We start from the raw sequence: 15,644 nt of genomic DNA on the forward strand, positions 1-15,644 counted from the left end.
TTAGACTCCAGAAAACCGAACAACCCTATTAAAAAATGGGGTACCGAGTTAAACAAAGAATTCTCACCTGAAGAACTTCGAATGTCGGAGAAGCATCTTAAAAAATGTTCAACTTCATTAGTCATTAGGGAAATGCAAATCAAAACAACCCTAAGATTTCATCTTACACCAGTCAGAATGGCTAAGATTAAAAATTCAGGAGACAGCAGGTGTTGGAGAGGGTGTGGAGAAAGAGGAACACTCCTCCACTGCTGGTGGGGTTGCAAATTGGTACAACCACTCTGGAAATCAGTCTGGCGGTTCCTCAGAAAACTGGGCACCTCACTTCCAGAAGATCCTGCTATACCACTCCTGGGCATATACCCAGAGGATTCCCCACCATGTAATAAGGATACATGCTCTGCTATGTTCAAGGCAGCCCTATTTATAATTGCCAGATGCTGGAAAGAACCCAGGTATCCCTCAACAGAAGAGTGGATGCCAAAAATGTGGTATATCTACACAATGGAGTACTATTCAGCCATTAGAAACAATGAATTCATGAAATTCTTAGGCAAATGGATGAAGCTAGAGAACATCATACTAAGTGAGGTAACCCAGACTCAAAAGGTGAATCATGGTATGCACTCACTAATAAGTGGATATTAACCTAGAAATCTGGAATACCCAAAACATAATCCACACATCAAATGAGGTACATGAAGAAAGGAGGAGTGGCCCCTGGTTCTGGAAAGACTCAGTGAAGCAGTATTTGGCAATACCAGAACGGGGACCTGGGAAGGCGTGGGAGGGATGACAGGGGAAGAGAAGGGTGCTTACGGGACTTTCGGGGAGTGGGGGGCTAGAAAAGGGGAAATCATTTGAAATGTAAATAAATTATATCGAATAAAAAAATAAGACACACTGAAGCTTATAGAGGAGAAAGTTCGGACAAACCTTGAACACATGGTCACAGGGTAAAAGTTCTGTACAGAGAACACCAATGACTTCTGTTCTAAGAACAAGAATCAACAAATGAGACCTCATAAAACTGTAATGCTAAGGACATAGACAATAGGACAAACCAGCAACCAACAAATTGGGAAAAGATCTTTCCTAACCCTACATCTGATAGAGAGGTAATATCTCTATCAGGAAGTTAGTCTCCAGAGAATCAAATAACCCTATTGAAAATGGGGTGCAGAGCTAAACAGGGAATTCTCAGCTGAGGAAACTTAAATGGCTCTAAAGCACCTAAAGAAATGTTCAGCATCCTCAGTTATCAGGGAAATACAAATCAAAACAACACTGAGATTCCACCTTACACCAGTCAGAATGGCTAAGATGAAAAATTCAGGGGACAGCAGATGCTGGAGAGGATGTGGGGAAAGAGGAACACTTCTCCATTGTTGGAGGGATTGCAAGCTGCTAAAACCACTCTGGAAATCAGTTTGGAGATTCCACAGAAAATTAGACATAATACTACCTGTGGACTGAGCTATACCACTCCTGGGCATATACCCAGAATGTACTCCTACGTGTAATAAGGAACATGCTCCACTATGTTCATATCTGCCTTATTTGTAATAGCCAGAAGCTGGAAACAACCCAGATGTCCTCCAACAGAGGAATGGATACAGAAACTGTCGTATATATACACAGTGGAGTACTATTTAGCTATTAAAAACAATGAATTCATGAAATTCTTAGGCAAATGGATGGAACTAGAAAGTGTCATCCTGAGTGAGGTAACCCAGTCACAAAAGAATGCACATGGTATTCACTCACTAATAAGCAGCTGCTAGTCCAAAAGCTCAAAATAAACAATTTACAATTCACCCAGCACAGTAAGCTCAAGAAGAAGGAAGACTTAAGTGAGGGTGCTATGGTTCCTCTAAGAAAAGGAACATAATACTCATAGGGGCAATAAGGGAGGCAATGTGTGGAGCAGAGTCTGAAGTAAAGGCCACCCAGAGACTGCCCTACCTTGAGATTCATCCTATAAACAGTCACCAAACCCTGACACTATGACAAAAAGCATATACCATAAGGAGTATGCCATGGCTGTCTCCTAGGGGCCCTGCTAGAGCCCTACAAATACAGAGTCAGAAACTAGCAACCAACTATTAGACTGGGCTTTGGGACCCCAACTAAGGAGCTGGAGGGTGGTCTGGAGGAGCTGAAAGGGTTTACAGCTCCATGGGAAGAACAATATCTTTGGACACCCAGACACACCAAGACTCCCAGGGACTGAACCATCAACCAAGGGGTACACATGGTTCCAGCCAAAAATGTGGCAGAGAAATGCCTTGTTGGGCATCAGTAGGAGGAGTGGTCTTTGGTCAGGTAAAGGCTCAATAGAGCCCCAACAAAGGGAAAAGAATGGGGGTGGGGATGGGGGGGAGGTGGGAGTGTGTCAGGTAGAGAGGGTCATATACAAGGAGGCAGGGGATGGGAGAAGAGGTAGGGAATCTTTGGGGAGGGGGGCTTTTGGGAGGAGGGAAATTTGGAAAGTTTTACCATTGGCAATGTAAATTAAGAAGATATTCAATAAAAAAAGAATTACAGATGTAAGTATCACTAACAGAATACAAGAGATAGAAGAGAGAATCTCAGGTGTAGAAGATAATGTAGAAGAGATTGGCGAAACTGTCAAAGAAAATCAAAACATAAAAAATTCGCAACCCAAAGCATCCATAAAATTTATGACACAATGAAAAGATCAAATCCAATAATAATTGGAATAGAGGAGAATGAAAATTCCCAGCTCAAAGGACTTGAAAATGTCTTCAACAAAACCATAGAAAACTTCTTCAACCTAAAGAAAGAGATGGTCATAAAGGTACAAAGAGCATACAGAACACCAAATAAATGGGATCAGAAAAGAAAATACTCTCATTACATAATAATCAAAACACACAGAAGAAAGACTATTAAAACCTGCAAGGGAAAAAGGACAAGTAACATACAAAAGTAGATCAGAATTACACCAGAGTTCTCAATAGAGACTATGAAGGCCAGAAAAGCCTAGTCAGAGATCATGTAGACTCTAAGAGAACACAAATGCCAGCCCAGGCTTCTATACCCACAAAAAATCTCAATCAACATAGATGGAGAAACCAAAATATTCCAGGACAAAAACAAATTTAGACAGAATCTATCTACCAGTCCTACAGAGGATCCTAGAAGGAATTCTCCAACACAAGAAAGGTACCTGTAACAAAGAAAGGACAAGATGTTAAGCATCTCACAACAAAGTCAAATGGAGAGAACCAGAAGCACATGAAGACACCTACAAAACAAACATATCAAGAACCAACAGTCATCTCTCTTTAAAATCTCTGAATATGAATGGACTCAACTCACCCATAAAACAACATAATAGGTTGGATATGCAAATGAGACCCAGAGTTTTGTTGCATATAAGAACCACGTGTTAATAACAAAGATAGACATTATATCAGGGTAAAAGGATGGCGAAAGGTCTTCCAAGCAAATGGTTCCAGGAAACAAGCAGGAGTTGCCATTCTAATATCTGATAAAATAGACTTTCAATCAAAAGTTATCAAGAGGAAAATCCACGAAGAGAAAGTCTCGATTCTGAATATCTATGCCTCAATTGTAAGAGATCCCACATTTATAAAAGAAACTTTACTAAAGCTCAAAACACACATTGAACCCCACACAATAATAGTGGGAGATTTCAACACCATACTCATATCAGTGGACAGGTCATTGAAAGAGAAACTAAACAGAGACACATTGAAACTAAGAGGTTATGAATCAAATGGATTTAACAGACATCTACAGAACATTTCTTCCTAAAACAAAAGAATACATCATCTTCTCAGCACCTCATGGTATCTTCTAAAAAAACTGACCATGTAATTAGTCACAGAGCAACCCTCAATTGATACAAGAAGACTGAAATAATCCCATGCATCCAGTTAGATAGATAGTCACGGCCTAAGGCTAGTTTTCAATAACAGCAAAAACTACAGAAAGCACATACATGTGGAAACTGGACAACTGTTTACTCAATGATAACTTGGTCAGGGAAGAAGTAAAGAAAAAATTAAATACTTCCTGGAATTTTATGAAAAATTTGACATATATTCAATATTGTCGAACACAATGAAAGCAGTGCTAAGAGGAAAGTTCATAGCACTTAGTGCCCAGGTAAAGAAAGTGGAGAGATTTTAAACTAACAACTTAACAGCACATCTGAGAGATCCAGAACGAAAAGAAGCAAACTCATCCAAGAGGAGTACAAGTCAGGAAATAGTCAAATTCAGAGCTGAAATCAACCAAGTAGAAAAAAATGAAAGCAATACGAAGAATCAACAAAAACAGAAGCGGTTCTTTGAGAGAATCAACAAGATAGGTAAACCTCTAGCCAAACTAACTAAAGGGGAGAAAAACAGTTCCAAATTAACAAAATCAGAAATGAAAAGGGAGACATAACAACAGAAACAGGAAATTAAAAAAATCCTCAGATGCTACTATTAAAACCTATACTCAACAAAACTGGAAAAATCTAGATGAAATGGATGGTTTTCTAGATAGATATCACAAACCACAGTTAAATCAAGAACAGGTAAACTATCTTAACAGGCCCATATCATACAAAGGAATAGAAGTCATTAAAAACATCCAAACCAAAAAAAGCCCAGGGCCAGATGAATTTACTGCAGAATTCTACCAGACCTTCAAAGAAGACCTGATACCAATTTTTCTCAAACTCTTCCATAAAATAGAAAGTAAATGATCACTATCTAACTCAGTCTATGAAGCCACAATTACTCTGATACCTCAACCACACAAGGATCCAACCAAAAAAGAGAACTTCATATCAATCATACTTATGAATATTTATGAAAAACTACACAATAAAATTCTTGCAAAGCAATTCTAAGAACACATCAAAACCATCATTCACCACAATCAAATAGGGTTCATCCCAGGGATTCAAGGTTGGTTTAATATATGAAAATCCATTTGCATAATCCACTATTTTAACAAACTCAAAGAAAAAAATCACATCATTGTCTCCTTAGATGTAGAAAAAGCATTTGACAAAATACAACACCCCTTCATGTTAAAAGTATTGGAGAAATCAGGAATTCAAGGCTCATACCTAAACATGATAAAAGCAATTTACTGCAAACCAACAGCAAATATCAAATGAAATGGAGACATACTTGAAGCAATCCCACTAAATTGGGGACAAGGCCAGGATGCCCACTCTCATCATATCTATTCAGTATAGTACTCGAAGTGCTAGCTAGAACAATAAGAAAACAAAATGAGATCAAAGGGATAAAAATTGGCAAAGAAGAAATAAAGGCATCACTATTTGCACATGATATGATAGCATACAGAAGCAAACCCAAATATAGTACCAAAGAACTTGTCCAGCTGATAAAACAACTTCATCAAAGCAGCCTGATATAAAATTAACTCAAATAAATCAGTAGACTTCCTTTATACAAATGATAAACAGGCTGAGAAAGAAATTAGGGAAATAACTCCCTTCACAATTGCCACAAATAATATAAAATATCTTGGGGGTAACTCTAACCAAATAAGTGAAAGACCTGTATGACCATAGCTTCAAAAAAGAAATCAAAGAAGATATCATAAAATGGAGATATCTCCCACGGTTATGGATTGGCAGATTTAACATAGTAAAAATGGTCATACTACCAAAGGCAATCTATAGATTCAATGCAATCCTCATCAAAATCCCAAGACAATTCTTCAAAGACATGGAAAGAGAAATTCTCAAATTCATCTGGAACAGCAAGAAACCCAGAATAGCGAAAACAATTCTTAACCATAAAAGAACTTCAGGGGGTATCACCATCTCTGACCTCAAGGTTTACTACAGAGAAATACTGCAAAAACTGTATGGTAGTGGTACAGAGACAGACATGTGGGTCAATAGAATAGAGTTCAAGTCCCAGAAAGAAAACCACACAAATGAACACTTGATCTTTGACAAAGAAGCAAGAAAAAAAAATTGAAAAAAGAAAGCACTTTCAGTAATGTTGCTGGTCTAACTGGCTTTTCTGTTTGTATAAAAATGAAAAGGGAACCATATTTTTCACCTTGCACAAAGCTCAAGTCCAAGTGGATCAAGGACTTCAACATAAAACCAGATACACTGAATCTAATAGAAGAGAAAGTGGGAAAGAGACTTGAACTCATTGGCACAGGGGGAAATTTAGCTCATACTCATAGCTCAAATAGCTCATACTCTATGATCGAGAATTGATCAATGTGAGCTTATGAAACTGGAAAGCTTCTGTAAGTCAAAGGACATAGTCAAATCAGCAACCAACTGACTGGGAAAAAAATCTTCCCTAACCCCATATCCCATAGATGGCTAATATCCAAAATGTGTAAAGAACTCAAGGAAGTAATCACCAAAAAATCCAAACAAATCATCAAGGAACAAATTACAAAAAAAAAAAAATCAAAAAATGGGCTATAGACCTAAAATGAGATTTCACACCTGAGAAATCTGGAATGGCTGGGAAGCACCTAAAGATATATTCAAAGTCCTTAGTGATCAGAGACAAATGCAAATCAAATTGACCCTGAGATTCCACATTACAACAATCAAAATGGCTAAGATCAAAATCTCAGGTAACAACATATGTTGGAAAGGATGTGGAGAAAGAGGAACACTACTCCATATCTAGTGGGATTGCAAACTGGTACAAGCACTCTGGAACTCAATCTGGAGGTTTCTCAGGAAATTACAAATATATCTACCTGAAGACCCAGCTATACCATTCTCGGTAATATACTTAAAAGATGCCCCATCATGCCACACTGGCATATGTTCCACTATGTTCATAGCACCCTATTTGTGATAGCCAGAATCTGGAAACAACCCAGATGTCCCACAACAGAAGAATGGATACAGAAAATGTGGTTCATTTATACAATGGGATAGTACTCAGGTATTAACAACAAGAACATCCTGAGTTTTGCAGAAAAACGGAACTAATAAATATCATCCTGAGTGAGGTAGCTCAGACCCAAATGGACATGAATGGTGTATACTCAGTAATAAGTGGATGTTAGGAAAAAAATGAGTACAGAGTATTCAAGATACAGTCCAAAGAACTCAAAAAAGTCAACCCGTTGAAGTCAATTCCCAAGTGAAGACACCTCAGTCCCATTCGGAAGGGAGAGCAAAGCAATCGCAAATGGGGAGGGAGGGAGGGATCTGAGAGAAATAGAGGGGAGAGGGGAATCTGACCTGTATTAGGTGAGGGAAAAGGACTGAAGCACTGAGGGTCAGCAGAAAGAATGGACACTAGCAACCTCGGGAAATAGGAGGTTGGGCGACCTTCCAGAATGCACCAGATACATGGCAGGTGAGATGGTTCATCTTAGGACTCAAAGGGAGGGACTTTAGATGAAATGCCTGACAGTAGGGAGAGGAAACTTATTGAACCCACCTCCAGCAGGAAGACAGAACATCAAATGAGGGACAGGGGAGCTATCCCATAGTCACAATTCTGACCCGTAATTGTTCCTGACTGAAAGAATTGCAGGGAGAGGCAGGGCGAGCGCGGGACAAAGCGAAGCGAAGCCTGAGCTGAGGGTGCCTTTTCGGCCCGCAGTGTCTCAGACTCATTCTTAAGGAACTGAGAACTTAATCTTTCAAAATGTCAAAAAGACCATCTTATGCCCCACCTCCCACTCCAGCTCCTGCAACACAAATGCCCAACACACCAGGGTTTGTGGGATATAATCTATACAGTCATCTCGCCTACAACAACTACAGGCTGGGAGGGAACCCAGGCACCAACAGCTGTGTCACGGTGTCCTCTGGCATTACGTTTCCAAAGCCTCCAAAGCCATCAGATAGGCTGCTGATGCCCTACATGAGGTACAGCAGAAACGTCTGGGACCAAGTAAAGGCTTCCAACCCTGACCTAATGTTGTGGGAGATTGGCAAGATTATTGGTGGCATGTGGCAAGATCTCACTGATGAAGAGAAGCAAGAATATTTAAACGAATAGGAAGCTGAAAAGATAGACTACAATGAATCTATGAAGGCCCACCATAATTCCCCTGCGTACCTTGCATATATTAATGCAAAATGGCATGCGGAAGCTGCATTAGAGGAAGAAAGTCAGCAGAGACAGTCTCAGTCTCTCATGGAGAAAGGAGAACCTTACATGAGCATTCAGCCTGCCGAGGACGCAGATGATTATGATGATGGCTTTTCAATGAAGCATACAGTCACCGCAGGTGGGAGGGGGGCGACAGCATGGAGGTGGAAGGGGCCAGAGACAGTAACACCAGCTCAGAGAGCAACAGCGCCACAGTGGAGGAGCCGCCCACAGACCAGAAGAAGAGGGAGTAAATGTTGCCTTGTTTTATGTGACCTAAAACTTTTTTAAATGAAAATAATGTGTGTTTTTTTTTGTTTGTTTTAATGGTGTTATGTGGTCTTGGAACACAGATTTAGGTTACCTTTCATTCCATGCTACTACCTGTTAACAGTCACATGAACTATTTGTAGTAACAGAACAAAGAATGCCATGAACTGAACCACTTTTCAATGCGTTGGTGGAAACATTAATAGAAGTATTAAATTAAAATGGGGAAATCTTTGTAGACCTCAAACGCTGGTAGTAGTCTTACTTAGTCTTGTGATTGATGGTAGCTTACAGTTTGTTAAGTTATTTATTAGTCACAAGTACATTGGGTCACACAGAGAGGTAGGAAGGAAGAGTGGCTGTTTAAGGTTCTAAAGTTTGCCCAAGATAAATAAAAATTATTTCCTGGACCTGTGACATTCCTACTTCTCCATAACCACTGAAGTTCTTATAAGGTGATCAGCTAAACAGAAAGCTCAGGAGAAGTCATGATTCTTTTTCAGAAACATTTGCTCATACAGTACTAGGTGCTACAGTCTAATGATATGTTACATGACTGCATAGCACATAGGCCTCAGTATGATTCTCTTTAAAAACTGGGCTTGAAGGATGAATCAGCAGTCAAGAGCATTTTATTGCTCTTTCAGAGGACCTGTATTTCATTCTTAGCACCCACATCAAGAGGCTCACGGGCACCCTCTTCTTGACTCCTCTGGAAACTGTTTACATGTACAGCACTTATACTCATTCAGGCAAAAACACATGATACATTGAAATGAATAAATACATAAGTGTTTAAGAACTTACTTTCCAGGGTGAACCATCTTATTAAAAATGAGTACATCTGTGATATAGTTTGTGGTTTTATTAAAAATTGTTTGCCAAAAGTTACGTGTTGGGGCTGGGGTTTGATTGCATATGGGTCTGGCATCATATAGGTTCTTTACTTAGGGACACATTTATCCAGTAGGTGACTCAAACTTATGGAATGCTAGAAAAGATAAAGTCAGATTTATACTACACTAAAAACATACTGTTTGGTTTGCCATATACCATATGCTGAATCCCTCTTGAGATCAGTCTTTAAAACCTCAGTCTCTTGTTTCTTCACAAACTGGAAATGAAGCTAGTTCAGAACTGGGACTGTGGTACTCATCATATTACCCTACTATGACCACTTTCTTTCAATTAAATCTCTGACTCATTGTCTGCACATATTAGGAGGTCTTATAAATACAGCATGTCTTAAATGGAAAAAAATTAGTAAAGAAATGGATTATAAGGTGAATAGGGAAGTGATTATTTTGAAAGAATTTGGTTGTGTATAAATTATGAATAAATACGATCAAAAATCTTATGAAATTCTGAAAGAATCAATAAATAAGAAAAAGGAGAAGAAAACACTGCTCTCCTCCTATGTATTAATATTTAGATTCTCACCCTCCAAGATACCAGAAATGCAACAGAAGTTTTGAATTCAAGTGTTATATTTCAGGTCTGTCGTGTGTCCCAGTCTTGTGCATGGAATCTTCTTCAGGTGATAACTGTTTTTGGATTCTGTGGGTTCTGGAGAAAAATGACTGAATTGGAATGGGGTCAGATATAGCAGTACATAAGGCTTTTTTCAAAAAAATAAAAACCTTTTTTTATTCTTTGTGAATTTCACATTATGCAACCCAATCCTATTCCTCTCCCCAGCCCTGAGTACCTGCCCTCTGCCATTGCAACCTACCAACCTTTGGGGAAAAAAAATCCATTGTGGAAGCTGTAGTGTGTGACAGGGTGGCCCATGGAATACTCTATTTTACTTGCACCAGGCACACATATGGTATACAGACATGCATGCAGCAAAACACCCATCAATGTAAAATTAAACAGAGCCATCACAATGCAGTATGGCATCATGTTATCTAGTTGCCATCACATAATTGCACCAGGCAATCACATTACATCATTGTGTCATTGCAATACTTAAATGTCATATCACATGTCTCTCTGTGATATCACAAAGATACACTGAGATGAGATGTTTAAAGGCTCGTTGTTCTATTATATGATATTGTGACCTTGCAGCGTTCTTGTGTCATCACAATGTTCAATAGACACCTGAATTCTCACTATAACAGTTCAGGGCTCCACTGTTTGCCACTGTGCATTTCCACATTGATTCACTGTGTTATCAAAATATTCTGTTGTGTCCTCACAATACTAAATAATAATATCACATTATTGTGACAGAGATGGACCACAGGGCAGGCCCACAGAGATGGGGCACAGGCTGAAGAGCCATGTGCCTGTATTACCTTGCTGAGGAGCGTACACAGCTCCTGCTGACTAGAGATCAGGCATCACCTCCGAAACCACAGCTTCCCCATCAGCCATTCCACTAGTCGGAGATCCACAGAACTCTTTGTTTCCACAAGGGGTGCAAGAGGAGCAGGACTGGTCAGGTATCACATGTCTCTCTGTGATATCACAAAGATACACTGAGATGAGATGTTTAAAGGCTCGTTTTTCTATTATATGATATTGTGACCTTACAGGGTTCTTGTGGCATCACAATGTTCAATAGACTCCTGAATGCTCACTATAACAGTTCATGGCTCCACTGTTTACCACTGTGCATTTCCATATTGATTCACTGTGTTATCAAAATATTCTGTTGTGTCCTCACAATACTAAATAATAATATCACAAAGATTCATTTTGATATCACAAGTCTGAATCATTATATTATAACTGGACTTATAGACTGATTTGTTGTGCTATTATAGGGCTGGAATTTGGTGACATAACGCTCCATTGAGTCAACACATTGCCAGAATACATATATATTGACATGCAATGATCGCACTGTAATGCTTAATTATGCCATCACAATGTTGAATTGTGACATAACAGAGCAACATTATACCACCAAACTGCACTGTGACATCATTAAAGCATTATTCTGACAGCAAACCTGTCTGCACTATAACATGTAATTTTTCTTGTTATATCATAATCCTCAAATACTATGTCTATGCTTCATTGTGATACCATGTAGTAAGATTAGATTATTCAATTCTGGGCATGATACCATCTGTACTACTCAAGAAGTTGAGGTAGGAAGAGTTGGAAGTCCAGCATGGGTTATAGAGTAAATCTCTTTTAAAACAAAAGAGGGAAATGGACTGGAGATGAGTTTTTTAGTGTGCTTTCCTGGAATGCTTGAGTCTCTGAAGTTCATCTCCAACACTGCAAAAATTTATCATGGTGGTGCACAGTGTATCAGGAGGACTCTAACTTCAAAGTTATTCTAGGTACATAGTTATATTTTTAATTTAATTTATTTTTTATTTGATATATTCTTTATTTTTCCAAGTCATGAGGAACATTTATTTTCACAGTGGCTTTGTTTTATATTTTCCCACATTTCAAATTGCTATGTAATGTGGGGAAGCTGCTTCTGTGGGTTTTTCTTTTTTTCTTTTTTCTTTTCTTTTCTTCTTTTTTCATTTATTGAAAAGGGAAGTAAAAACACTTTATGATAAAATTAAAGATTTACATGGAAAATAATTCAAATAAACAAATCAAAATTGACAATTTTCATAGAAAATTAAAGAGTAACATTTTAGAAATGTAAAACATTGTTAAATTGAAATATGGGATAGAAACAGTTTATGATAGAATTGAAGATTTAGATGGAAAATATTTCTGAAAAATTGTAGAAAAAAGTAGAAAAACATGTTAGATTTGAAGATTTTATTTATTTATTTATTTATTTATTTATTTATTTATTTATTTATTTATTTATTTTTAAAATTTCTATATTCTTTGTTTACATTCCATATGATTGTCCCTTTCCTGGTTATCACCTCCCCATAAGTCCCACAGACCCTCTTCCCTCACCCCTTTCTCCAATTAACCCCCTCAAATTCTCTGTCCTGGTAATCCCCTATAATACTGCATCAAGCCTTTCCAGGACCAGGGCCCTCTCCTTCCTTTTTCTTGGGAATCATTTGATATGTTGTGCTTTGGGTATTCCAGATTTCTGGGCTAATATCCACTTATCAGTGATTGCATTCCATGAGGGTTCTTTTGTGATTAGGTTACCTTATTTAGGATGATATTTTCCAGCTCCATCCATTTGTCTAAGAATTTCATGAATTCATTGTTTTGAATTGCTGAATAGTATTCCATTGTGTAAATATACCACATTTTCTGTATCCATTCCTCCATTGAGGGACATCTGGGTTCGTTCCAGCTTCTGGCTATTATAAATAAGGCTGCTATGAACATAGTGGAGCACGTGTCCTTATTGCATGCCAGGGAATCCTCTGGGTATATGCCCAGGAGTAGTATAACAGGGTCCTCCGGAAGTGTCATGTCCAGTTTTCTGAGGAACCGCCAGACTGATATCCAGAGTGGTTGTACCAACTTGCATTCCCACCAGCAGTGGAGGAGTGTTCCTCTTTCTCCACATCCTCACCAACACCTGCAGTCTCCTGAGTTTTTAATCTTAGCCATTCTGACTGGTGTGAGGTGAAATCTCAGGGTTGTTTGGATTTGCATTTCCCTAATAAACTAATAATGCTGAACATTTCTTAAGGTGCTTCTCAGTCATCCGAAGTTCTTCAGGTGAAAATTTTTTGTTTAGCTTTGTACCCCATTTTTAAATAAGGTTATTTGGCTTTCTGGAGTCTAACTTCTTGAGTTATTTGTACATATTGGATATTAGTCCTCTGTTGGATGTTGGCTTGGTGAAGATATTTTCCCAGTTTGTTGGTTGCCATTTTGTCCTTTTGTCAGTGTCCTTTGCCTTAGAGAAACTTTGTAATTTTATGAGGTCCCATTTGTCAACTCTTGATCTTAGAGCATAAGCTATTGGTGTTCTGTTCAGGAACTTTTCCCTTGTTTCCATGTCCTCAAGATTATTCCACAGTTTCATTTCTTATTAGTTTTAGTGTGTATAGTTTTATGTGGAGGTCCTTGATCCTCTTGGAGTTGAGCTTAGTACAAGGAGATAAGAATGGATCAATTTGCATTCTTCTGCATGCTGACTGTCTTAGTCAGGGTTTGTATTCCTGCACAAACATCATAACCAAGAAGCAAGTAGGGGAGGAAAGGGCTTATTGAGCTTACACTTCCACATTGCAGTTCATCACTAAAGGAAGTCAGGACTGGAACTCAAGCAGGTCAGGAAGTAGGAGCTGATGAAGAGGCCATGGAGGGAGGTTTCTTGCTGGCTTGCTTCCCTTGGCTTGCTCAGCCTGCTCTCTTATAGAGCCCAAGAATACAGCTCAGAGATGGTACCACCCACAAGGGGCCCTCCCCCTTGACCACTAATTGAGAAAATGCCTCACAGTTGGATCTCATGGAGGCACTTCTTCAACTGAAACTCCTTTCTCTGTGATAACTCCAGCCTGTGTCAAGTTGACACTCAAAACCAGACAGTACACTGACCTCCAGTTGAACCTGCACCATTTGTTGAAAAGGCTATTTTTTTTCACTGTATGGTTTCAGCTCCTTTGTCAAAGATCAATTGACCATAGGTGTATGGGTTCATTTTTGGGTCTTCAATCTGATTCCATTGATCAACTTGCCTGTCACTGTACCAGTACCATGCAGTTTTTAACACTATTGCTCTGTAGTACTGCTTGAGGTCCTGGATACTGAGAATTGAAGATTATTATGGAAAATTTTATATAGATATAATAATGGTAGGCATAAAAGTATTTCTAAGTTGATTGAAAGTGGAATTATAAACATTTTTTGATAAACTTGAAGATTTACATGGAAAATATTTCTGATAAAATTGAAGAAATATATAGAAAAATATGTTAAAATTAAATATTATCATGGAAATTATATAGGTAAAATGAGAGGCATAAAGATAAATACAATTTGATTGATGGTGGAATTATAAACATTGTCAGATAAAATTAAAGATTTACATGGAAAATATTTCTGGTAAATTCAAGAAATATATAGACAAACACGTTAAAATTGACTATTTCATGGAGAATTTTACATATAAAATGGTAGATATAAAAATTCTTTCTAAATTAATTGAAGGTGGAATTAGAAACATTTGTGATAAAAATCAAAGATTTATATTGAAAACATTACTAATACCTAGAGGAAGTACATAGAAAGACATATTAAAATTGAAGATTATCATGAAAACTAATACAGATGAAAAGGTAGACATAAGAAACATTACCAAATTAATTAAAAGGGGAACTACAAACATTTTCTGATAAAATTAAAGATTTACATGAGAAATGTTTGGTTAGTTTATGTCTTTTTATTGGGGAGTTGAGTCCATTGTTGTTAAGAGATATTAAGAAATAGTGATTGTTGATTCCTGTTATTTTTTATGTTCTTTTTATGTTTGTGTGGGTATCTTCTTTTGGGTTTGTTGGAAGAAGATTACTTTCTTGTTTTTTTCTAGGGTGTAGTTTCCCTTCTTGTGTTGGTATTTTTCATCAATTATCCTTTGTATGGCTGGATTTGTGGACAGATATTATGTAAATTTGGTTTTTATCATGGACTATCTTGGTTTCTCTATCCATGATGATTGAGAGTTTTGTTGGGTATAGTAGCCTGGGCTGGCATTTGTGTTCTTTTAGGGTATGTATGAGGTATGCCCAGGATCTTCTAGCTTTCATGGTCTCTGGTGAGAAGTCTCGTGTAATTCTGATATATATACCTTTATGTTACTTGCCCTTTTTACCTTATAGCTTTTAATATTCTTTCTTTGTTTAGTGAATTTGGTGTTTTGATTATTATGTGCTTGGAGGACTTTCTGTTCTGATCCAGTCTGTTTGGAGTTCTGAAGGCTTCTTATATGTTCATGGGCATCTCTTTCTCTAGGTTAGGAAAGTTTTCTTCTACAATTTTGTTGAAGATATTTACTGGGTCTTTAAGATGTAAATCCTTACTCTCATCTACACCTGTAATCCTTAGGTTTGGTCTTCTCATTGTGTCCTGGAGTTCCTGAACATTTTGGGTTACCAGATTTATGCATTTTGCATTTTCTTTGACTGTTGAGTCAATGTTTTCTATGTATCTTCAGCACCTGAGGTTCTTTCTTCTATCTCTTGTATTCTGTTGTTGATGCTTGCATCTATGACTCCTGAATTCTTTCCAAGGTTTGCTATCTTCAGAAATGTCTCACTTTGTGATATCTTTATTATTTCTACTTCTACTTTTAGATCCTGCATGGTTTTGTTCAGTTCCTTCACTTGACTGTTTGTTCTTTCCTATAATTCTTTA

General features: G+C 37.9%; 1 pseudogene; it reads left to right on the forward strand.

The window, feature by feature from the left end:
- The first annotated feature begins 7,608 nt into the window (after window positions 1-7,608).
- On the forward strand, window positions 7,609-8,405 carry LOC127677959 (SWI/SNF-related matrix-associated actin-dependent regulator of chromatin subfamily E member 1-like; annotated as a pseudogene).
- Window positions 8,406-15,644: the final 7,239 nt, after the last annotated feature.

The sequence above is a fragment of the Apodemus sylvaticus genome, chromosome 2 (assembly GCF_947179515.1).
Source record: "Apodemus sylvaticus chromosome 2, mApoSyl1.1, whole genome shotgun sequence".
In the NCBI taxonomy this organism is placed as follows: Eukaryota; Metazoa; Chordata; class Mammalia; order Rodentia; family Muridae; genus Apodemus; species Apodemus sylvaticus.